The 12,997-nt window shown below is 38.3% G+C and overlaps 1 long non-coding RNA gene across 1 annotated transcript; it reads left to right on the top strand.

Annotated features, from left to right (window-relative positions):
• The first annotated feature begins 2,136 nt into the window (after window positions 1-2,136).
• LOC127518928 (uncharacterized) lies at window positions 2,137-7,326 on the top strand. The gene is made up of 4 exons (XR_007931693.1): window positions 2,137-2,304; window positions 6,224-6,371; window positions 6,601-6,654; window positions 6,750-7,326. It is a non-coding gene; the product is annotated as an uncharacterized LOC127518928 (long non-coding RNA).
• The last annotated feature ends 5,671 nt before the right edge of the window (window positions 7,327-12,997 follow it).

Here is a 12,997-nt window from a genome sequence, read left to right as displayed (position 1 = left end):
ATTGGATGAACATTTTATGGTCCTATTTGTCCATATTTGTAGAAATACATTTAGACCTTTTAACATAGTGACTGCTATCAGGACATGAGGAGACTTTCAACCAGTATAACAAAAATGTTTCTGTAGAGAATCACCTATTGCACCTTTAAAATATTCAAAATACCAAATATTTTCCTGATATTTTGATGGTTTAATCGAAATTGTAGGGTCATTAAAAACAAATATCACCTCCGAACATCACATTTCACTACTGGTTGTGGAATTCATTCATTCCAGCCCACTCATTAAAGTTTTCTCATAATTGTACTGTTGGCATGATGGCATTTCTTCATGTTCCTAGTTAGGGGTGGGGAACGTTGATCCTGGAGGGCCACTGTCCTGCAGAGTTTAGCTCCAACCCTGAAAAAAAACACTCACCTGTCTGTAACTTTTGTAATTCCGAAGACCTTGATTAGCTTCAGGTGTGTTTAATTAGGGTTGTTTTGGATTTTGAATACTCTGTCCTGTGTGTTTTCTCTGACAACTGTCCACACCACAGCTATAACGATATAGAGATGTCTGGGGGGGATATTTATTTTTAATGACACTATAAGGTTGGATTAAACCATCAAAATATGGGGAAAATATTTTATATTTTTAAACATTTTAAATATGAGGGAAGAACAAAACACTAAGCTTGGTTAAGATATTTAACTGACACAATTTATTTGGCACAAAAACAAAAGAGAAACTAGTTACAGGTTTTATTTTACTATGCAAAAAACAAATGCATGATCAGTTATTAATATTTCATTGGTTCTCTCTTGCTTTTGTGTGTTCATGATTTCTTTGTATGACAGTCTGGATAAAAATTATGTTGCGCAATTTGTCATGTTTCATTGCGTTATTATCACAAATAAAAAAAATCAACTCCAAGCACAACTACGCAATATGCTTACAAAATCTTTAACAGATTTGTGATTTTTTTTTTTAACATTTCAGTTTAGGGTCCAGTTCTCACTATTGCTTATTAGCTTGTATATTACTAGGATATATAAGCTAGACTGTTTATTAGTACTTATAAAGCACATATTAATGCCTTATTCTGCATAAATGTTAAAGTAATAAAAAGTATTTGTTGATCTTCCGAATATAAAACCGTTTGTTTTATGAACTTTAAAACTGTTAAAACTTGCTTAATCCCTTTAATCTCTTCTTATGATATCCTGTTTTCAAAAGCACAAGGTCAAGAAGATAAAGTGAAGATTAAATGATAGAAGAGTTGGGTAAATTACATCCTCTTTCATCTACCACAGACTGTTGCAAAGAAATACCTTCAGCCATCAGCTTCACTAGAACTTATTTCATTATCACACACTGGAACTGATTACACATCCTGGCATAAAGGTACCGCACTTTCATTTCGTTTGTAGAGTTAGCAGTATATGGTGTTGCGTTATAGTAAAGTAGTTATGAACTGAATACTGGTATTTTAGCTTAGTTTGAGATTATTTGCTTTACAGGGATGATGATGAGGAGGATGTTACAGATGATTTTGCTCCTGACTGAATATGTCCTGGTCTCGTCATATCAGTCGAACTCCACAGGTAACTTCATATTAGAAAATTTGTTTAAAAAAAATTTGATATTTGGGTTGCTGATAATGGACAGATATTAGGTTAAATAGAGATGCTGAGATGATTTTGATTTTGTCAAAAAAAAAAAAAAAAAAAAAACTTTGACATTCATTCATTTATGTTTTTATTTATTTACTTTAAACATGTGTCTCTTTTTTATTAGTTCAGTGTGAAAGACCTGATAAAAGGACAGTGAGAGTGATGGCTGGAGAATCCCTGTATTTACCCTGCCCCAACACTGATTGCCATACTGAGACTGAAAACACCTCGTACGAATGGTTCAAATACCTCGAAAGAACAGAGCAGGTTGAGCAAATCGGGACGGAGGAGAGCGAACGCATCCATTACCACCTTTCTGAATTATACATCCTTTGGTTAACCCTGAACGACACGGGACGCTACATCACACGCTGGTGATCGCACACACTTCCATTCACTGTCAATGCACCTGCTCTAAAGAAATAGTTCAAACTTTATTCACGTTTCATCCCAGAATCTTCCTCTAACAGCAGTGTGTGTCGTCCTGTAGGTGGTATGAGGTTGGAAATGTGATGAATATGAAACTGACATTGTGGTTTATGAAGAGTTCAACACAGATCTCTTGTACCGTACTTTGGTAGAAGAAAAGGCGTCACAAATCCACTGTCCGGTGTGTGAATATCAGCAGGCCACGTTCATCTGGTATAAGGTACTGTATGATGGGTTTGATGTTTGTGGTAAATTTGACGGCATGTTTGCAATGTATGAGTCAACTAAACTGATCACTCATCTGATCAAGGTTTAGACGTGACAAATATCCTGTGTTTGACTTGGAAATGATTCATATAATTTCACATTGGCTAATGCAAAGGGGAATTCAGCTCGTATTGCTAATGATTTACTAAATTATAACACTGAATGAAATTAGACAATAATACGAAACTCATTAATTTCACTATAGGCTGTTTTTCATGTTCATATACTTAAAGAGGTCATGAATTTAATTTTTCATTTTATAATGTTCCTTAAGGTCCAGTTATAGTAAGATTTGTACATGAAAAGCAAAAAATGGCTATTTTCTACTGTTGAAAACTCAGTTTAAAGGGCTGTGTCTCCTTTAAGACTTCAACTTGACATCATTGCATATGAAATGGAAACAAAATAAAAAAATAAATAAAAAAAAGACAAACTTTAAGTTTGAAGTATGAAGTTTAAAGTAGTTAAAATTTGATGGTTTTGGAGGCAATAAAGTCTATCAGAAAAACAGATAGATAGATAACGATAAAGATATATTTCTAAAAATCGTTCTAAATTTAAAAGAATAGCACTGTCCACACCACAGCTATAACGATAACGATATAGAGAAACAATATCGTTGGGATCACTTTCAGAACGATTTTTTTTCCAGCTGTTGAATGATAAAACACTGACAGCCAATCAGAATCCATTCTAATTTAAGCGCATTTAAAATGGCAGACGAAATTGCGGAGAAGTTAATCGCCGAGGTCCAGAAAAAGACACCTCTGTTTGACAAGTCAAAAAATGATATCATAATGCCAGGCTAGCAAACTGTGTAATATAAAATTACCTCAGGTATCCAGCGCTAGTTTTGACAACATTGTCTTGCTTCCTTTGAAGTTGCATTGAAAAAGACTAGGCGTTGTTTATTCCACTATGCTATATTGACTTCGTCAGGTAAATTCACTGTTAAGACGCTAGCTAATCACTCGAAACATAGCATGCTGAGGACATCTGCTGGTTAAAGCCATGTAAATGCAACAAGAACAGCAAAAACGTAGTACGCACTTTAAAACCGCAGCGCATGAGCGTAGAATAAACAAGCCGTTATCTTTCATTGTTGGTGTGGACGCAAATGTAGTTATCGTAGTTATCTTTATAGTTATCATTCTTGGTGTGAACAGGCCTTAAGAAATATTACAAAGAATGGCAGCTTATGTGAGTGTAATGGACTTCTGGCAGTTTAAATTTGAATTTTGATAGTTTGAGTTTGAACAGTCTTGGCTCATTTGAACAATCCGTCAATACTAGCATGTTGCTAGGACGAATTAGCACATTACTAGCATGTTGCTAACATGATTTGCACATTGTTTGCATGATTTAACATGCTGTTAACATGATTATCACATTGTTAGCATGTTGCAAGCATGATTACCAAGTTGCTAGCCTGGTTTTGCACATACAGTAGGTAGTCAACCAGAATAATACTTTTACTGCTGCGGCGGCAAAACTGGGGACGTGTGTTTGCTGCCTTTTATCGCTAAGTGGAGCTATAATCACAGACTTTTAAAAAATTAGAAAGTAAATGTGTCAGTTCATTCTCTCAAGTATTAATCTGCCGCGGGTCGTTGAGAGCTGTGGTAGCAGATGAATTCAATTGAAACACTGTAGTTAAACGAATTCATAATCATAGTGCTGAAATTACAGAACAAATGTAGAACTGAAAATAAATGTAGGCGTTTATTATTTGCATCGAATTTAAGCAAAGTAAATGTTAACACTGTGAGCTCAGTTTTTTATGTAGCCTAGGCCTATAATTAGAAATGCAAGTCAATAGGTTGTCTCTTATATTTTGTTTTCTTTTAATTTGTAGTAGATTCATTAACTGAAACATTAACACTGAAATAAATTAAACTAAATGATCATAAAATTAAGACGTCAGGACTTGCTAACCGACTCAGCAGCATTTGTGTTTTTGCTTCATGATATTAAGAATGAAATACAGTAGGTTGTTATGATCAGCATACTTTTCTTTAATTAATAATGAAAATATTTCAAAATAAAAATATAAAACATGCCAGTATAAAAATGCTACATGAATTAGGCTTTGTGTAACCCCTCTACCCAGGACCTACTCGCCCCGCTCTGTGCGGGCCTCGAACCTGGGTCTCTGGCGTGGGAGTCAGACGCTCTAATGAAGAGGCTAAAGGCTGCAACCTCTAGCGTCAGTTGCTAGAGCATCTCTTGAGATCAGAGGAGTGAGGTTTACTTGCACAGCAACTAGTAGCTGGCCTCCGTTACACTCACCCCCCCTAAACCTCACTCCTATCCGGGTCACGGCACCAATGTAACCCCTCTACCCAGATCCTACTCACCCCGCTCTGCGCAGTGAGTAGCGTCAGTTGCTAGAGCATCTCTCGAGCTGAAACGAGCATGTTGTTAACATGATTAACACATTGCTAGCATGATTAGCATGTTGTTAGCATGTTTTGTTAACATGATTACCACATTGTTAGCATGATTAGCATATTGATAGCATGATTTACCATGTTGCTAACATGATTTAACATGTTGTTAACATGATTAGCATGTGTGCTAGCATGAATTAGCATGTTAACATGATTAGCACATTTGTAGCATGATTTAACACATTGTTTTGTTTCAAAACATTGTTTGTACGATTTAACACAGTTTTGTTTCAAAACATTGTACGATTTAACATGTTGCTAACATGATTACCACATTGGTAGCATGATTAGCATGTTGATAGCATGATTTACCATGTTGCTAGCATGTTGCTAACATAATTTAATACATTGCTAACATGTTGTTAACACGATTTGCACATTGTACGATTTAACATGTTGTTAACATGATTATCACGTTGTCAGCATGTTGCAAGCATGATTAGAGTTGCTAGCATGTTGCTAGCATAATTTTACACATAGATAGCATGTTGTTAACATGATTGCCATGTTGTTAACATGATTTAGCACATTGCTAACATGTTGCTAACGTTATTAACACATTGCTAACATGCTAATTTGATTAGCACATTGCTAGCATGTTGTTAACATGATTACCATGTTGTTAACATGATGTAGCACATTGATAACATGTTGTTAACATGATTAGCACATTTCTAGCATGTTGCTAATATGATGAGCATGTTGATAGCATGATTTACCTTGTTGCTAGCATGATTTAGCACATTGCTAGCATGTTGCTAACATGATTAACAAGTTGTTAGTATGATTTAGCTGTTGCAAACATTATTAGCATGTTGCAAGCATGTTGTTAACATGATTTAACATGTTGCTAGCATTATTTAGTGTGTTGTCAGCATGTTGCTAAAATGATTAATATGTTACTAGCACGTTGCTAGCATGATTTAACACATTGCTATCATGTTGTTGACATGATTATCACATTGCTAGCATGATTTTGCACATTGTTACCATGTTGCTAACATTATTAGCATGTAGCTAACATGTTGCTAACACGATTAGCACATTGCTAGCATGAATTAGCATGTTACTAGCATGTTGCAAGTCAGATCAGTTAGAAAAGATATAGCACGCTGAGTCAGAACAGCCTGAAGGTCTGACCCGAGTTTGGAGGTTCTAGCTTAGAAGCTCTAGGAGGAGTTAGTCAGAAATTTTATTCTCAGAAAAAGAATAATAATAATACGTTTAAATAGCATTTCAGTAAGTTGGATTGAGAAATTATACATGAGAAACTGTCAAATCAGTTGAAATTATAATTTCAGTTACAGTTGATCGTGGAAAGTGTGGATTACACTATTATGTTTACATCTACTCCATCAAAGTTTCTTTTAACAGTGTGTGCATGAATGCAACACCATTGTCTCGATCTTTTCTCTTTGGCAGGATTTCTCTCTTATTCCAAACCAAGAGTCTGCAAAGGTTTTACGTATCCGTAACTCTTCAAAAGAAAGCGAGGGTATTTACACCTGCGTTTGCACCTGGGAGCACAACGGGATAAAACACAACACCTCTGCATCTCGCAGACTGGAAGGTATATATTCCTCACCCGGCCGTGTCTGGTCCTATAAACTCTGTGCTAGAAGTTAGTTTCTAACACTGTCCTCCTCTTGTTCATAGTTACAGTAAGTAAACCTCAAGGAACATATTAAAAAATCCTTTAATTATAAGTAGTTTACAGCGAGTTTATTGAAGGAGATATCCACCTCTTTTCCTGCTTATATCCATCTACCGCATTAATCCTGGTTTCATTTCTTTCCCAGTGAACAGAGCACTCATCACTCACACTGCGTCCAAAGAAGATCAGGATCAATTCTGTAAGTGGACTCTGCCGACAAATTCCCACTGATGGAACTCTTTTCAAGTGAACCAAAAGAATCTAGAATTAATATGGCTGAATTGATTCAACAAGGTCTGCAGAGACAACGGATCAAAGACCTCATCAAGCAAGCCAAAAAGGAAAAGAAGAAGGGCCAGTAGGTGGACGAATATCCAACAGCCGAAGATCGACTCGAAGGCCAACGAGAAGATCCGATTGCTTAGACAACAACAAAAAAATAATACGAAATTAATTTTGCTTATAAAACAATCATATGCTTTGAATGCTTTTGCTTCTGGTCTAGAAAAAATTACTAGCGAGGTGGGGGCTTTAACCACAAGCCCTAGCGCCGTTAGTAACTAACCCTGTGGTTTAACCCTATGGGTTTAACTGATTTCCTGTTAAGCTTCTGTAACCCACCCAAAGTAACAGGAAAGGGTTAAAGGGATAGTTCACCCAAAAATGAAAATTATCCCATGATTTACACATCCTAGGTGTATATGACTATCTTCTTTCAGATAAACACAATTGGAGATATATTTAAAAATATCCTTAGTCCTCCAAGGTTTATAATGGCTGTGAATGGTAGGCCAAATTCTAAAGGAAAAAAAGCATCCATCCATAAAAAATGAATCCATACGACTCCAGGGGGTTAATAAAGGCGTTTGTGTAAAACAAGTATCCTTAAAGTAAAATAATGAGCTTCCGGCGCGACAGCTATACGCATTCGACGTACGTCCAAAAAGCGTTAACTTCCGTGATAACTTGATTCCGTGACGCATGTCATTGTCATTGTTTAGAAGTTAACGCTTTTTGGACATACGTCGAATGCGTATAGCTGTCGCGCCGGAAGCTCGTTATTTTACTTTCTCGCTTTGCAAGATAGAAAGGTGTAAAAACCACAAACGCCGAGCAGCCAACAATTAGATTATGCTTTGCAACATGAACTTGCTGCATAACAATGGAAAGAGTGACTTCAAAATGTAGTCTAAAGGTTATAAATTGTAAAACTTGTGTCATGCACCTTGCGGTGAAGACTTCTCGTTGTTTTGTTGATTAATTTTTTATTCTGAACTTTATTAAAACAAAGCCATTGTATGTGGTGATTCGAAAACCTCTCTAAACAAGTCTCAGAGTAAATTATTTTTCTTCAATAAATCTATTGTCCGAACCTTGGATGTTAAATTCCATCGAGCCCAAGAGCATCTGGACCTGAACTGAGCTTGGCTGGACTCCCGCTTGAAATTACTGACCAACTGGCAGCGCTCTCAATCCTGATAGTCTGAAGGTAAGTGCAAATCTTTTGATTTGAGCTGGTTGATTAGATGTTTGCTAAGTTGTTAGTAGTTTCGGGGGAAATAAATATGACATAACAAACACTATTAATTTTAAAAATATATTAGTAAATGTTTAAATTAACATCAACTAATGTTAATAAATTCTGTAGAAGTATTGTTGTAAGTTCATGTTAACTAATGCTGACAAATGAAACCTTATTGTAAAGTGTTACCATTTTTAAATATGTCAGAAGTATTAATGTTAAATGATTACTGTTTTATAGTGTGATTTATGACTGTAAAAGATTTTAACCCATTCCTGACCCACATCAGTGATCACATGGAGTTATTGACGGGAAGTTTATGTTAGCGAACCTAGCCCACAGCTCGGTGGTAAACACCCAAACAGTCATGGTATATGCGTTAGCCCAACGCACAAATGTATTGATAAAGCACTGCAGTTGCTCTATTCTTTATCATAATTCCAAGTAACAACAACGACAAACATGTGACACATTTCTAGACAATTATGAGCGAACACATATTGCTGTTAGCTGGTTAGCCGGAGACCTACAAGCTGCGCACAGTGTACACAACACACACAACTAAATATGTATTGTGCATGCTCCCGAGAACATAACAGCAACAATTATTAATCAGGTTGTAATTCGGAGGAGGAAGAAGCTGGTCCAAATAAACTGGGTACTGACCCATCCTTCAATAACAACCGGCTTGCGAATCCCTTGTTGAGCGCATTTAAGTTGAAGAAGCAGTCGTCATTTACTGACGGGAACACACAGCACAAGGTTCGGGCTTTACTGCTGTGGTATCGTTGTAAAGATGAACAAAAGGAAATGAAAAAAATTCTGTCATTTATTACTCACCCTCATGTCGTTCTACACCCGTAAGACCTTCGTTCATCTTCAGAACACAAATTAAGATATTTTTGATGAAATCCGATGGCTCAGTGAGGCCTCTTTTGACAGCAAGTTAATTTACACTTTCAATGCCCAGAAAGGAACTAAAAACTAATTTAAAACAGTTTTCCCTGGCATCTGCACGCGCAATAAGTGGGCGGACAATATGCTAATGTTTCATTTTGACGTCACAGTGAAACGGCTTGGGATTCGTTTTACAAACGACTCGTTTAATTGACTCAGAGTCCACTCTTACTTTTGAGAGAAAATAACTTTATATACGGTGCACTTTCAGATTTAAAACTTTGCAGGATGTTTTCATTCACTTCTGCCACCTGATGTCACCTGATGGAGTTTGGGTTCCTTGCCGCTGTCGCCTTTGGCTTGCTTAGTTGGGGACACTTGACATTTGATATTCAACAGTGCTTTGATCTGCCTGCATTGACACTATTCTTTTAAGAGCTGCTGTACAGCCAAATAACGTACCAGTTATCAATGTAAAGCTGCTTTGACACAATCTACATTGTAAAAAGCGCTATATAAATAAAGGTGACTTGACTTGACTTGACTTAGAGCTATGTTACACACTACATGAAAGGTAGTTTTCAAAAATCCGTAATAGGGGCACTTTAAGAGAGTTTAGTGATTTCCTCGTCTCCTGCAAAAATGCAATGCCTCATGTACAAGGTCTAGGAGTTTTAGATGATTGTGAAGAAAACCAGAAATTTTTGCAGAAGCTTCCTGACTGGGTAACAACTCGCTGGAATTGGTACGTCACTAAAGCAGATGAAAGGAGGCTATATCCGAGTTTTCAGACTTTGAGGCAGAGGAGGCATGTATTGCATGTAATCCTGTTTCCTCTCTACATGCTTTAAAACATGCAGATGAAAAGCCAGAAACGTCTCAAAGCCAGCGCTCTGGTGCAAAATGTTAAACCCACTGCAAAGAGCTTGAGTGCATTGGAAAGAGAGAAAGAAAGGCTCCAAACACAGCCCGTCTGCCACTCAGGATAAGAGACAAACAGAATGTGTCTGCTGTCGGCAAAATCACTTCATATACAAATGTGAAAAGTTTGCAGCAATGCCTCGAGGAAAAGAAAAGGTTCGTCATCAACAACAAGATGTGCTTTGGTTGTCTCAGAATCGGCCATATCTCCAAAAAGTGTAGAAAGTGAGCAATATCTGCAGGCAAAGTCATCCCTCTTTTTACTTAATGAAGAACATTCTCGAAGGAGGAAAGCCAGAAGCTTCACCTGATGAAAGGGCTTCCGCTAGCTTATTTTGTCAGATAAATACTTTAACCAAGTTTAGTGTTTTGTTCTTCCATTAAAATTAAAGGTCCATAAGACATTTTCGGAGAGGCTAGCAATTTGCGAGCTAGCATTCAAATCATAACATCCCCATCTCCTTGGCAAACCATCACAAGAGATGGCATTAAACTACCTCATGTCTCAAAGCACATAACATTACAAAGATAATGAACATAAACAACTTTAGAGAGCTTGTACCTGACTGCTGCAGATTCATTTCTGTGTTGAGACTGTCGACGTGGATGCGCGTAATTCCGATTCCGAGGACGTGAACAGCTCCGGTTACAACGTCACGGGTTGCCATCTCTTAACTACAGTAGTTATGGTGTGAACACAGCATAAGCTCATTGTTTTGATTTGGTAGGAACTGTAAAAGGCGGCTGCTATTAGTTTGTGGTGCTCCTGACTGTCTGTATAAACTAGACAAGTGATTTCACTTGGCGGCCATCTTTGAAACGCCTCTCGGGGATGCAAGTGCAGCTCATATCTCTTTGAATGGGGAAACATCAAGTTCTTCAACATCAAGCTTTCGATTAACTTTCATATTTGAAATCACCAATAAAAATCTGACAACTGTCTCATAAATTTTGTTTCTAAACACTCAAATCATGACAAAAAACGGCATTTTTCAGGCTGGCTCAAGCTAATGCGCATGCGCAGACCTAAGCGCGCGTCTCTATAGGAAGCATATCAATCGCTGATTGGCTCTTATTTAGAAGGCGGGACTTATTCCGCCATATTGCACTTTCTCCCATTCATATAATAATACGAGTGCACCGTCTTTCGATGACTGCGTCCGAAAACTGGAAAATGCTGCCTTTGGAGGACACATTTCGAGGTAGGAAGGCATCAAGGCATGTCCGAATCCAATGTTAGCTTCACTTCCTGTCTCATGAGATGCCTTCATCTGATCGATTTTTAAGGCAGCATAGATGTATCCTTCGCTGCGTCCGAAAGTTTGTGTGTAAATGTACGTTTCTGACCAACATTTTCCAATTTTGATGTCATTTCTAGCGAGAAATTACTACTGTAGTAATTAAATATGTTTAGTTCTCACCAAAGCTTGCGCTATTTTGCTGTAGATCATTAATCCGTTACGCTGCCTCAGAAGTCTGTCTGAAATCAGTTTCGTGCGGTGCCTTCATGCACAAACGTGACTTGTAAGGCAGCAGACAGCAAGTCAGCTGCCTAGGTTTCCGGATGCAGCCTATATGTATACATTTAGGCTGCGTTCCAGTTCGTTTTTTATGCCCTTCCCTTGCTAACTTCCCTCAGTCTCGTTGACTCGGATGTACGTCCTTGCTTACGTTGCACGAGTGCCCACTACTGGCTGAATCTTTGCAAACCCTTGATCACTTAGAATTTCCCTTACGAAATTGTTTAATGCAGAATTCTATATGTATATAGGTGTGTTTGGGTTGTTTTAAATATAAAAAAAAAAATTATATATCAGTTATTTGTGGTGGGGTAAATTAAACACGATATGCGGTGACGTCACAGTCGTGTTGCATTGTGGTATATGGAGCTGCCTGAAGTGTACATATGAAGTAGACTGTCGATTTTGACTGTCAGTCAAAAATTGGTCTGTCCATATAAACTTACCTCGTCCACTTCACGAAGTGGAACACACTTCGAAATGGCGGCAGGGATTCCCCCAAGGGGAAGTGCTTAGGGAAGTTCGTGAGTGCATGTCTAAAAGTGGAGTGGAACGCACTCTTTGATAAACTGCATAGCATGAAACGCACTGATGACGTATGATATCTGCGCGAAAATAGGGTATGTAAAAACATACGTTTACAGGCAGGTATCGTATTATTCATTCGAACCGAATATAATGATTGGATGAACATTTTATGGTCCTACGCCTTCCACAGACGTTATATATTTATAAAAGTACATTTAGGGGCCGTTCACATATCGCGTCATTTGTGCACGCAAGTTAGTTATTTCAAATGTAGGTGCGCGGCAAGTACGCTCATAATAGAAGTGACGCGGTCGCAACGCGCATTTTCCAGACAAGCCTATGCCGCTACGAGATGAAAACATCTCAACTTTTCAGAATACCGGAAGCGCACGGCAGGTCATGTGACAAGAACCAACCAATCAGCTTCAGCCTTTGCGTAACAAAACATCAAAAGCTCAGCTGTACAGGGTGGGTTTTTATTTCTCATCTCCATAAATATATCTAGTAGTAAAGCTAATGCAAGGGCTAGAAATCAATTTATCCTTTGCGGAAACTTCCTCGTCGTCGTGGAGAGCGCAGTTCATGGTTGCATGACGCTACGGGAGTGCAAGTGCTTCGGAAAGAAGGAGAAAGCGGCATGGCCGCGCTTTCCGCTCGTTTTTGGATGTGATATGTGAACATGCCGACACCGATGAACTAGTGGCGACAAAAGCAGACTGCGGGGTTGGCTCACGCCGGCAGCGTCTGGGTCCAAAGTTGCCCTGACACACCAAACCGACGGCCAAGTAGCACGTCCGTTCTGCGCCTGCGTAAGAAGAAATGCCTTTCCGTACCAGCAGGTGGCAGTACCTGAACAGCCAATCAGAATGATCAGATGGCCCGACAAGCTCCGACGCTGATTCAACATGTCGAATCGGCAAAAAAAAAAAAAAAAGCCAACGCGGACAAACTTCAGCTGACGGTGCGGAACACACTGAGAAAATTTAGTCGGCCGACGAACAAAAACTGCGTGACGGCCGACCGTCGGCTCGGTGTGTTCCGGGCTTTAGACTATTTAATGTAGTGACTGCTATCAGGACATGAGGAGACTTTCAACCAGTGTAACAAAAATGTTTCTGTAGAGAATCACCTTTAGAATATTAAAAAAACAAATA

This window comes from Ctenopharyngodon idella, chromosome 9, assembly GCF_019924925.1.
Source record: "Ctenopharyngodon idella isolate HZGC_01 chromosome 9, HZGC01, whole genome shotgun sequence".
NCBI lineage: Eukaryota > Metazoa > Chordata > Actinopteri > Cypriniformes > Xenocyprididae > Ctenopharyngodon > Ctenopharyngodon idella.
The sequence above is the reverse complement of the archived record's forward strand: the minus strand, read 5'-3'. Positions and strand labels throughout refer to the sequence as shown.